This window comes from Triturus cristatus, chromosome 2_1 (assembly GCF_964204655.1).
Source record: "Triturus cristatus chromosome 2_1, aTriCri1.1, whole genome shotgun sequence".
NCBI lineage: Eukaryota > Metazoa > Chordata > Amphibia > Caudata > Salamandridae > Triturus > Triturus cristatus.
The window spans coordinates 238,391,010-238,403,783 of record NC_140581.1 but is presented as its reverse complement, the minus strand read 5'-3'; the positions used below and the strand labels follow the sequence as shown (position 1 = coordinate 238,403,783).

The window sequence follows — 12,774 nt, the reverse complement described above, 5'->3', positions numbered from 1 at the left end:
TGTTTCCGGTCCAGGGAGGACCTGGCTTGGCAGTTCGGGTTGGACTGTTCCCATGAGGCACAGGGTCAAGACTGATTTGCATATGGCCAGGTCTAAACTGGAGTGGCATGGTGAGCAAAAGAATGATGGATTTAACCCTGATCTCTTGACTGGGGGTGAATGTTTTGATTTGTTCTGCATTCCGTCTATCAATAGTTCTTTTTGCATCTCTCCTCAAATAAGGGCTATGGTATTAAACAAGGAAGCAATAGTAGCTGGGGGGCAATCTTAGCGCATATGAATTTAACATGGAGATCTAGAGCACAGTACTCAATGAACAAGTACTTCTTTAGTATACATTGCAAATTATTTACTTAATGACATGCTGCAGCTACAGTCACAAAACACGGTTGTGTACATGTTCAAGCAAAGAAAGATTCACAAGTGGGGGAGACAGCTTTGAAATGTTTGCCTACTTCTACTATATTTTCACATCTCTACCATGGTGCTGATTAATTGATACACAATATATGAATCTAGAATTGGTTCATGTGCAAAACAAACCAGTTACTTAACTTTTGCAACAGTTTTGCAGCCTGAAACTTTTAGATTCATGTGGGTCTTCCAGTAAAGGTGAGCAGTGTATTAAAAAAAGGAATCGGTTAATAAAAATTAAACAATTAAACATATATTGGGTACATTTTCGGTTTATTGTTAGTACCCCACTGTGGGTGGGGGGGGAGGGAACAGGTTATTGGCTCCATCAATGGTTTGACACTCAAAAGTAAAAGTTTATTTTATTTAAATTGTTCCTTTACACCCATCAGAACGTAGGTGTTCCCTGTCCTGAGATTAAGAGAATAATAATTGGAAAGTTCCTTTCGGTGCCTTTTTACTCAAAACCACCTTCCGTTGAATTCAGTGCCTCTCATGAGATGAGCGGATCTTTCTGTCTCCTAGCAATCTGACTCTTTGTTTTTCTGATGCGTAAAGGCTGGTTATGTGCAGGTCTTACTATGGATCGAAAGAGCTACATAAGACAAGCTGAGTTAAAAAAACAGACATGCTATGTGGGTCCACACCCTCTTCTTCCTCTTGACCAAAATGCGCCCCACCCACAGACAGGTGGATGTAATCAGTCCAAACTCTGCCGTCGGTTCTGTAGGGGAATAGAGTGTGTTTTCTCAGCAGCCATGGTGAAAGCTGGTTTGATTTTTTTTCAGTATTCCATCCATCATCTTTTCTTTTTGCATTTGTCACCATAAGTAGAAAGGGTATGCGCAGACGTGATTCCTGTGCTTCCTATGCCACCAGATTCAAGTTAGCCTGGCTGATGAGAGGTGATACCCTGATTCCGGTCCTAGGATACTTGTTTCAGGTACAGGGATGACCTGGCCTGGTAATTCTGGTTGGACTGTTCCTATGGAGAGCAGGGTCAAGACTGATTTGCATATGGCTTGGTCTAAACTAGAATGGCATTGCGAGCAAAAAAACTATGGATTTAACCGAGATCTGTGACTGGGGTTGAAGGTTTGATTTTTTTCAGCATTCCTGCCATCATCTGTTCTTTTTCCATCTACATGCTTGCCATTCTTTTAGGATTACCAAATGGTCATTGTTTCAGGGCAGAGGTTGTGTATAGGCAGTGCTGTGGTATAGGTGAGTTTTTCCTCTCCATTGTGTAATTGAGAAAGGCCTGAGTCAGGTCGCTTTGTCTAATGTATCTGACTAAAGCACAAAGGACTTGGTCTTTACAAGGATTACCTATGCAGCTTCATTGCATGGGCCCCTTTTAGAGCTGATCAGACCATTTTCTATCACTGAGAGCTTATTTTCTAGAATTAACCACCTAAATGTCCTACCTACCCCAAAATGCCCTTATTTGGGCTTTTTTGTTTGACAGTTGGGAGTTTGTTGTATAGCTTTTACTTTACTTTTCTACCCGTTTCCTATGGGGTAATCCAAAACATTTGCTTGATTTTAGGCAGTCATGCACTGGTTAGCTCTGAGCTCATGTCAAGTCCATGTTGCTTTAATGTTGAACAGCTAAGCTCTCTGGGTGAAATACCAGGTTCAAATATGTGGAACTTATTGCTGAAATACTGACTTTCAAATGTTATTCTTTCTAATCAAGAGGGGTTTTCTTGCCAGTAAGTTTCCGATGCCTCCAGTATCCGCAGGGGCATAGGTTCTATGAATTTAACCAATTTAGAATGGGGCCTAAGGGGCTCATCACAATGGCGGTTGGACCAGTGTCCGGCCGCCATCCGGCGGGATGGAGGCCGGCCGACAGGTAGTCAGTGGCTCCACCCACTATATTACAATCCGACCTCTGTGATGGCTGTCGGAAACATGCCTTTTCCAATAATGGCTTGTGCTGCAGCCCGAAAAAGGGCTGCAGCACCAGCCGTAATTGGAAAAGGCATGTTTTTTAAACATCCATACACCTTGTGCCAGGCACCACATGGTGCCTGGCACATGGTGCATGGGTGTTTGGGGACACCACATGTGCCCCCCTCCCCCCAGGCTACACAGCGGAGTCCGAAGGGGGACAGGGGCCCTGCCAGGGGCACCTAATGTCCCTTTCCGGCCGCCTTACAGAAAGGGATATCCTGATTCCTACAGAGGCACCGCAGCCCTTGCAGGGATTCGGAATTCGACCGCCATCTTGACGGGCTCATTGAGCCTGTTGGAGGCAATGGTCCTATCCCCACCTCTGTGGTCCAACTGTCTGCATTGTAATGCAGCAGTCAGACTGATGCCCTAGATAGCGGGCGGAATGCCACCGACGGTCTGTCCGTGGCTGTCCCCCCCCCCATCATAACGAGTGCCGTAGTGTTCACAGATAGATGTTTAAAGCCAGAGCAGAGGGAGAGCAGGTGTAAGTGCACCCAATAGTGTGCTATGGAGACAATCTAACAATAGGCCAATTTTAACATGCAATTTCCTTTTGTTGATAACAGATGTAATTTACACTAGAGTGTTTATGCTTATCCCCATTTTATTTGGTCTATAATTGATTTTTTGGGGGTTCTGATGGTCTTAAACCCTCCCAGCAAATTTGTGATTTGATTTGAAGGGTTAACTCTAGCATGGACAATTTGTGGCATCCTAAAAAGTATTTGAAGCTCAACTGCAGTAACAGTCCGACACTAAGGCAAGCTTATCAGTCAGGAAGCACACTATTTCCCAAGTGGATATGCTGATTCACTTGGAGCTAATGCAGTGAGTTTAAGTCTAGAACTTCAGTGGCAAAACAGTGCAAGTTAAACAAAAGCGCAGCTGTTGCATTCTTCTCCCTATGAAGCCTCATCCCAAAACAGTAGTTTGAGGTATTGTTCCACAAATACAAAACTTGACCTTGGCAACACAGTATCTACTCTACAGCCAGAACGAAAGTGAATTGCTGCAAAGTCATTCCTTTATTTAATTTCTTTTTCTGAAAATTCCTAGCACTTGGCAGTAAAGACCTCTGTTACTTGCCACTGTGCTTCGTCAGGGTTCATGAGAGTGAAGTTGGAAGCAGTTGTTTTATTTTCTTAATTTGCATCATCATTCATTTATTCCTTGCATTCTGCTGACATTCAGTAAAATGTTACTTACCATGGTTCCTAATGACTGTTAGGCTCAGGCATGCAGACATTTAAAAGACATTTCTCAGTACCTGTGTTATCAGATTACATTTGAAACTTTTCCATCAGAGTCAAAAGATACCTTTTTCAGTAAATAGGGCCACTTTGTGGATTCATACTAGAATAAATGTTAGCTCCTAATAAAAAACCACCACGTCACTGTGCAAGTTTCTAGACATTTTAGCTGCCTTTACTTCTATAAAAGTTGTAGAAAAAAAGACATTTCTGAATCTTTAACACCATGTGGGATAAAGATGAGTCTATACATCCACTTGCTTCTTTTCGCCTGATTAATAACTCTGTCACCCCCATCTAAGCTGTGTCATTATGCGATCAGTTTAAAAATAACAGAGTAAAACTGCTGTTCTTCCCTCATGGACCTCCAGAAATGTTTTGCAATAGCATATTTTATGTCTTTTTTAGGTATGGCCAAGAGGCAGCTTTAGCGGTTATGCAGCCTCCTTTAATTATAAAAATAATAAATGAAATGCTGCCATATCTACATAAATGGTGGAGCTATGTGTCGTCCCTCTTAAGCCATTAGTTTCCAGCCGTCATTTATATTTTACCTCTGACCTCCACAGCGTACATTATGGAATAATGGGTCAGCCAACATCAGACGCAAGTTCGCTTGCGCTGTTAATGATGGCACATAGCCTGATCAAGTGCGCTTCTGCCTAACAAAAGTGCCATTTAGCTTGTGGGTCAATTACAATAATTCAAAACATACAGTACTTATTTTTTGTGCCAACATGAAGCATATTTCTTGTGATATGCATTCCAATTACAAAAGGACTTCGATATCTGTACTAAGCACAGTTTCCTGACAGGAAGCACCCGTTTTCTTCTATTAAAATGATATGTTATAGGTAATTTTTTGTAATTAAACTTTTCATTGTAAGTATATGTCTACAACATTTACTCTGTATATTTATATTTGCTTCCTTATTAGGTCTTGCATGAGACATTGCATGCACAAACATTTGAAAGTCCGTTTGTTTACTTATAGGGGCTTAGAGCCCACCCATTGCTTACCATTGGTTGGCTTCATCGTCACTCATTTCCTTGCTTCTCCTTGGTCAGCATGTGCCAGGTTCACTTCCTCTTCATGTATTTGTCCCTCCCCTGGAGCATAGCCCAAATTCTGCTTCTTTGCCCTGCGTGTGTCCTTCCACTGCTCTTTAAACCTGGGAAGTGCTTTTCAGGCCGTTTCTTCCCTTTCTGCTCTGTGTTTTCACTTGCTCCATTGTTTGTTGGTTCCCCCTTTGTCTGTTGCTTCCCTGTTGTCTGTTGCTTGCCCATTGTCTGTTGCTTGCCCTGTCTCCTTTCCTGACCGAAAAAAACGCTATGGATCGACTAGCCTAGGCTGTTTTATTGCATTTTTTGTGTTGCTTCTCCCAAAGTTATTGCTTACCCATTAACCCCCTTGCTCCGCCGTCATAGCTTGCCCCGTTCTTCCAGCCCCCATTGATTGCATGGTCTGCTCCCTCCCACGAGATAAAAAGGGCTATGAGACAGCCAGCTCTGTTGTTTCCCCCCTCCCCACCCACCAGCTTTTAGCCATGTTGCATAGCAGCCGCGCTGCTGTACAGCATGTTTGTTAATTTTTGTGGCAAATGCTGAAAAAAAAAAAAAGTTAACCAATGCACCAGCTTGCCAAGGCCAGACCTCTTGGCTTAGCTAGTGCTTGTTTCCAATTCTAAGCAACTCTAGTGAATGGTACTGAGTACATAAACATTTCTGCAAAGTCATATACTAATATATACTGCTTATTTAATAATGCCCATATGCTATAGAGTGGACATATTTTGGTGAGAACACTCTTATCTTAGTGCAACCACTGTTTCACAGCCTTCCAATTGCCCATGAAGATGGTTCAATATTTTTCACATTTTTACCACAGTTTTTCTTCACTGAATCAAATAGGTCATCAATTCCATAAAATGATCCTTTCTTTCTTAAATTAATTCATCAAGTGATGCCTTTCATCACAGTGTATTGTCAACATTGCTTATCTTACAATTGTGTATGGAGTGTGCATTCAAGTACACTCAATCATTACTTTGTATTGTTTTTCTAAGAAAAGAAACCTGTCTGGAGGTAGCCATGTATTTCCCTTACCCTTAGGAGAGGTGAAATGATGATATATGTAAGTGTGTCCCCTAAATTTGAAAAAATGCTAAAAGTTGTTAAGGGGTATCTTGACTTCCATTTTTGAGGTTACAAAGTGCCAGTATTTTTAGGTCTCGCCTAGCGCTGCAGCGCATGCGTTGCTCGCCTTGGCGAGATCTATTGTTGTGGGTTTAGCTTCCGAAGGGGGACAGCAGATCTGCACGCCCCCGGACAGGCGATGTGCACATCTCCTCATGTACGGCTCGCGGCTTCACAGCAGATCATAACCGGCAGCGCCTGCAAGTTATCTCATTCGTCTGCCAGCTCCGTCGGTCAACTGAGAGTTCCTTAAGCCTCCTGCAAGCTCCCCTTGCCACACGCTAAGTCCCCAGTCACCTGCAGTACAAGATCACACGTGGAGCTCACCAATGCGCCCCTGTCTCTTACAAAGTTTTCAATCGTGGAACATTCAGAGCAGGTGTGGGTTCCTCTCCCACGCACTCTTGACCCCCGCTACCCCAAGTAGAGTTACCCTCAGATAACCCTCAAGTCAGTCTTGGCACCGCTGGTCACTTGCAGGCTCCTCCCCAGATGCTTATTGGCTCTCACAGTAAATAGCCGGCTTCTTCACTCACTGACCGGCTCCCCAAGGACTTCCTATAGCGCTTGGCATCTCCACAGATTACCCAGATCCATAAAGAGGCACCCAGCACCCCCGCAATCTTCACAAGAACCCACAAGCCTTTGTCTGGCTCCGAGCAGGGAGTATCTGCAAAGTTCGAGCTGCAAGCGGAATCCATCAGAACCAAGGAGCCGCCTACCGTATGGGCCACATTGACAGTGTAAAGGAAATATCGATGGCATGTGAGCCGAGCCTGCCGCGAGTGAGTGCCGTCTTCCAGCGTGTACTGAAGATGAGAGGAGGAACCATGTCTGCAGATCATGGGGCAGGCTGACTGAGGCTAGTCTGCGAAAAAGGGACGGGGAAAAAAAAGGTTTATTTCTGCCAGACAGATGAAGGGACGTGCTAAAATAGATTAGAAGAAGTAGTACGCGCACAGTTGCTCTCACACTGCCTGACAGATGGGAGGGTCCATAGACGACCGTCAGGGACACGCTACTACAACCAGAGAAAATATATAGTGATATACCCCGAGTCACACTATCATGAAAGATGGGGCCTTAGAGAAAGATGAACAGACAAGAAAACCCGCACCACGAAGTAGTAAACTTATTGACTGATGGGAGTAGCCTGTACAAGATTGCCACAGACAGAAAGAGAGACAAGTTATAACAAATCTTCAGATGGCACACTGGCAAAGAAATAAACAAAACAAGCATTGGCAAAGGAATAGACCTCACCTATGTAAGCACTATTGGCTTAGTCACTGTATTTTAGCCATGTTGTATAGTAGCTCGGCTGCTCAGCAGCATGTCTGAGAGTTAGGGGAAAAGCGCTTTGCCGCAGCCAGCACTGACCATGATCTTAGTATGGGATTATTCTCTGCCGTCACAAAAAAAGGTTTTCAGGGTGAAATGACAATAACACCACGTCAGCATATGTAGAGCAACAAGAAATTAAAATACACATTTATGCATCAATCTTTTTTTAATGGGAAGCCAAATGTGAGCCAAAGGCTGAGGATGGTAGGCAAAACGCACATTAAGCAATAATAAGAAAAATAAATTATAACCACCATTCAAAAATGGTGCAAGGACTGCAATATACTTAATGCAGTCTAAAGTTGTGAAAAGTAAGTAAAATCATGGCACAACTGCGATGTCTGGCACTCACAATTGCATAAAACGCATTCAAAGGAGAAAACTCACACAAAGCTGATGTTTAGGGTATCATTTCTGCATGAAGACCAAGCCAAAAGGGCGATGCACAGCAGTGAGCGCTGGATACTGTAAATGTAATCCCTCACACAGTGGGATTTCCCCCCCCCCCCACACCATCTCTATCATACCCCACTCCGTGTCTTTCCACGTCCCAGCGCTCCTTTTCTCCCCCTTCCTTGACCCAGCTCGCTTTCTTAACCTTCCCTTCCTCCTGCTCGGTCTCCCCCGTCTCCTATCGCTTCCTCCCCCCACCTCTCCCGCTCCCCTTTCCTCTGACCTCTCTTCACTTCCGCTGCTGGGAGCAGAAATTCATTAGCAGCCGCCCTGGGAATGCCCGGGCTTCTGAAAATAATGACAACCCTTTTCAGGTGCGCAACACCCATTGGGCTCACCGGGCTTCAGCCCCCCCCCCCCCCCCGTCATGTGTGTCAGCCCGGCTGAGACAGCCTCGCGGGCTGGCGTCTGTCTAATTGCAGCTGCACCCGAGTACTTCGGAGGTCTTTAAAAGCCCATTTACTCGTTAATGAGGCTTTTGTTGTGTTTTCACCCCTTCTTACAGCCACTCTGCCTATGGCTGGAAGACTTAGCCCCCACCCGAAATCTTTTTCACCCCCCCCCTCGAAATTTGGCTATAGTTGCCCGCCTGACCATTTGAGGCACTGCTCAGATACGATTCCTTCTCTCACTTTCTCTCCCTCTGCTTCTGTCCTTCTCTCCCTGTCTCTCTTTTCCCGTCTCTCTCCTTCCCCCTTACCCGCCCTTTCTATCCGGTCTCTGTCGCTTTTTCTCTCTAATACAAAAAAAACAAGCATTTACAATGCAATGGTCTCGGCAATATTATAGGTAGAGCTATTGGTATTGTTCATTATTTTTTATCATTTTTGTATCCCTAAATAAATGGCATTATCATTTCTATTGGCATTAGCTTTTTTTTGCATATGTGATGCCTATTGCATTAGCAGAGAGAGAGTGAGCTAGTGAGATAGAGAGTGATTGAGAGAGAGTGAAGTTGTGAGGTTGTGAGCTAGAGAGTGAGGTAGTGATGTTTTGAGAGAGAGAAGTTGTGAGATAGTGAGGTAGTGAGAGTTATGTAGTGAGAGAGAGTGAGGTAGTGAAACAGTGATGTGAAATTGCTACAAATTAGTAACTTGTTACACCCGATCCTCTTAGTTCAATATTTCAGAGCAGAAGAAAAACAAAAGCAAGGTAACAGGCAACCCCGTTCAACAGTAGACAAAGAGCCAATTAGTCACCTGATGTCTTCTATTCTAACTAAGTAGAACTTTCTAACTCTGACTTTCACGCTGTAAAATCTCATTTGCCAAGAGGACATAGGGTAAAGACAATGAACTACACATTTTCGCCACAGTGTTTATCTAAGTACCAACTGAGGTAAAGGAAATTCCACAAGAAACAGCTAAGATTATTTCCTTCTAAACTGTGATATGAAGGGCGCTTTAGTAGCCCAGTAAACACTTGTCTCGGGGAGTGGGGGGGGCGTTGCCAAGATGGCAGCAGGGTAGGGCGCCTTTCACCGTCTCTCCTGCCTGCCATCGGCCTTCTACAGCAGCGCAGCAATGACCGGAATCCCGAGAAGTCTGTCACAAGCTGCGAGTGGCACGGGGACCAGGAGCGGGACCCCCGAGTGAAGAGTGGGAGTACGCAGATGCCGGCGGCTTGGACGAGCCCCGCAGTGGGGCCTACGATACACAGCTGGGCTGCAGAGGACCGCGCAGCGGCGAAGATAATAGCAGAAGCCGGCAGCGGCGTGAAGTGCTGCCGAAGAGAGCTAGTGGATGCTGCGGCGAGGGGCAGGCGAAGCTGGCTAGTGGTGACCTAGGGTTGAGGGGGACCTTGGCTGGCCGCCCTTCATTAACGCCAGAGAACGGCCCTACCAGCAACGGCTGCAGGATATCTCGGAGAGTGGGAAGCCCGAGACAGTTGGCACTCGGGGGTTTATACTCACTCACACAACGGAAAACAGGCAGGGATTTGTAGGAGAGCTCCATACAATTTAGCTATAACTTCAGGCTCGACATGAGGCTGCATCACATAACAAACACCTACCTGGTTACTCCTAAAGCAGGTCAAGCCACTTAAAGTTTTGTACGCTCAACATGAGAGGACTTAATAAACCGGTAAAACGCAGGTGCTACTGTCCTAGCTAGGGGGAGAGGACGCCATAAACACCGCCGCCTTTCTCCGAGGCGAAGAAGAAATGCCTCGGAGAAAGGCAGCGGCGGTTTCAGATTCGGGGGCGTGTTTCTTTTTCTCTCCTCTTGCCATTGGCTGGAGGAGAGAAAAACACGCCTAAAAAAGGGCGTGGCTAAAAAGTGGAAAGAACAGCACGGATCATGCCCCCGAATCTGAAAAAGACGGAGCCTATTTGGAGGGACGGCTCTCTCCTCCAATGGCTGGCCTCCGTTTAGGAAGCCAGCCAATGGAGGAGAGGCAAAAAGAGAGGCGGGCTAAAGAGCCACTCTCAGAAACATTAAATCTCCGACTTCTGGTTCTGCCTTCGGCAGACCGGACGGTCCTCGACCTAAATATGGGGATGCGGGAGGGAGCAAAATAAAAAACAAGCATTGGCATAGCCAAGAGGTCTCGCTTTTGGGACCTTATAAGTGTTTAGCCATGCAACAGTTGATGCTGTTGTACCAATGATATTGTGATGCATAACTAAATACTTATAAGGTCCCAAAGGCGAGACCTATTGGCTATTGGCTATGCCAATGCTTGTTTTTTTTCTTAGCCGCTTCCCCCACGCCCCTCCCCTCCTCCTTCATCCTCCCCTACCTCACACTTCCTTCCCCCACCCCTGCCCCCTTACCTCGGATTGATGCCGGCCACACCTGGTCAAAATACATTCAAATCAAGAGAAATAACACAGGAAAATCCACACAAGACAAAGTTCAAGGTACAAACCATCAAGATTTATTTAAAATTAAGAATCAATACAGAAGGCAAAAAGGTAATGGCTAGTCAATCAATTCAAAATGCTCATAATGCAAATAAAGGCAAAACATTGGCAGCAGAGAAATGAACCATAAGTTAAATCAGAAGCCAGCGCCATTTGCTGTCCAACACAAGGCAAATGAGAAATTAAGAGCATTTGTCATAAGCACTGCTCAGTTAACAAGATTAAAGTAACTTGGGAGTATTCCAAGTTGTATTAAAAGCAAAGCTTAATATGAAGTCTGCCTCTAAGAAGAGCATGGGACGTATCTGGCTCTTTTTCCCCAAAGGGGACCTTTTATACACGTTTAGATTGAGAAACTGTGCAGCCACTGTGGTCTGACACAGACAGTTGCATTGAGGTACCTAGTAGTAAAACAACAACACGTGGCAATAGGCTTGTACTCTACATCTATTCATTTATTCTGTATTATACCCTACAACAAAAACAAGGATGCATTAAAGATATAAAGAGCATCTGCATTTGGCCAAAGGAAGTGGACGTCCATTTCTATGCACTTGTACATCCGCCCTCTGCAGGAACACCAGGCGCAGCATGAACAGAAATGAATACATTTTAAAAATGTCGCACTGCAAACAGAGCAGAGGACTGACTGCAGTGCATGCGTTTTATTGAAGTATCGACGGTCACATTGGAGGCTTCCCCGAGCACCGAGAAAAAGAAAACAACAGGCCAGGCTGCGCCGCACGGGTTTGAAATGTGCACCTTTGAAGACACTCCCATCCTAAGAAACGCAGGGAAGCATTGCATTGCATTTGCTGTGTTCCAGTATTCATTAGAATACTGAATTACTAATTGGAGAATCGGTGTTCACCATCCCGTCCTCCCTTGAATACAAAACTCCAGTTTGTACACCACCATCCGCAGTGGAGTTGTGAGAGTAAACGGATATTTCAGTTTTACTCCCTCACAACAACTGTACGTCTTGATTTCAGTTAAAAATGTGGATTTGTCACATTTCAGAAATTAATACGTTTTTTATACGCTAACCGTGCAGGGTCTCTAAACGCTCCACGCTGTTGGAGTAAGGTGCATAATACATTGATTTGCCGAACTTCACATTTGGCCAAGAGTAGAAGCCGAGATTATATTCCCATTGGCTGAAATTGTACTATTTGGCTACAGGAAGAAGTGCTTCTCGGCATGGTTTCATAGGGGGCGGGGGACTGGAGGGCGGGGGGGGGGGGGGGGGAGGGGTGGGGGCAGGGGTCTGGTGGTATCCATAATGTGAACCCGTGAATCACATGTATTTTTTGGGCTAGTGGGGCTACCACTGGGGTCTCTGCTCGTCCCTTATGCGGGTGTGTCGGTGGCTGATGCTGGCTCCGTTTCACCACACTCCCGACGTCCAGGCTCCTGTGTTTGGGCCTGGTGAGCGGTATTTTGGCACCAATGGTGATGGAGCAACAGTTCCAAGGCTGTTATTCGCTTCCACTATTGTCGTCGGCAACTCGTGCCCTCTCCTGTCCAGATACGCGTGCTTACACCAGAGATAAAACATGAGGCGGCTCCGGGCACTTGCTGGGGCGTGTTGTCCCCCTCAGTGCAGCGGCCTGTGGTACCGGGAGCGGGCAGGCAACAGCGTTGACACAAAGCAGCGGAGAGCAGGAAATAAAAGGTGCGCCCCTTAATCTCCGTGGTGTGTTAGGGTACCCCACTATTTACCTAAACAGCACCCGCGTTCAGTCAAAAGAGTGGCGGGAGAGCGGAATGTTGCTTGTTTTTTTACTATAGTTGATAACCCGGCTAGAATTTAAAAAGTTCCAAGTACCACTGCCTCACAGCCGCAGAGGCCATACACCAGCTCTGGTCATATTCTAGTCGGGTTTAAAATAGTTTGGTTTTAGTCTTTCAAACGGTTATATTTTTAAATAATTTCCCCGTAAGAAGTAGTATGAAATAATAGAGACCTATTTATCTATCTAATATAAATATATATCTATATATCTCTCTATATCTATATCTATCTATCGATCTATCTATCTATCTCTCTTTCTCTCTCTCTCTCTCTCTATATATATATATATATATATATATATATATATATATATATATTCACTGAAAAAAACATAGGTTTCAGGGGTGTTATAGTTAGCTGGACTTTTCACTTGTACAAAACCATTGAAATTCCCCCGTTATAGTTAGTTCAGCTAACTATAACTCGCGCGCCCGCAATTCACTGCTGATGACGTCACATATTACATCACTCATGACATGGTCAGTGACATCACT

General features: G+C 45.1%; 1 protein-coding gene across 2 annotated transcripts in view; it reads left to right on the top strand.

The window, feature by feature from the left end:
* Positions 1 to 12,774, top strand: part of MTMR12 (myotubularin related protein 12) — a 674,853-nt gene that overhangs the window by 438,278 nt on the left and 223,801 nt on the right. The window lies entirely within an intron of this gene.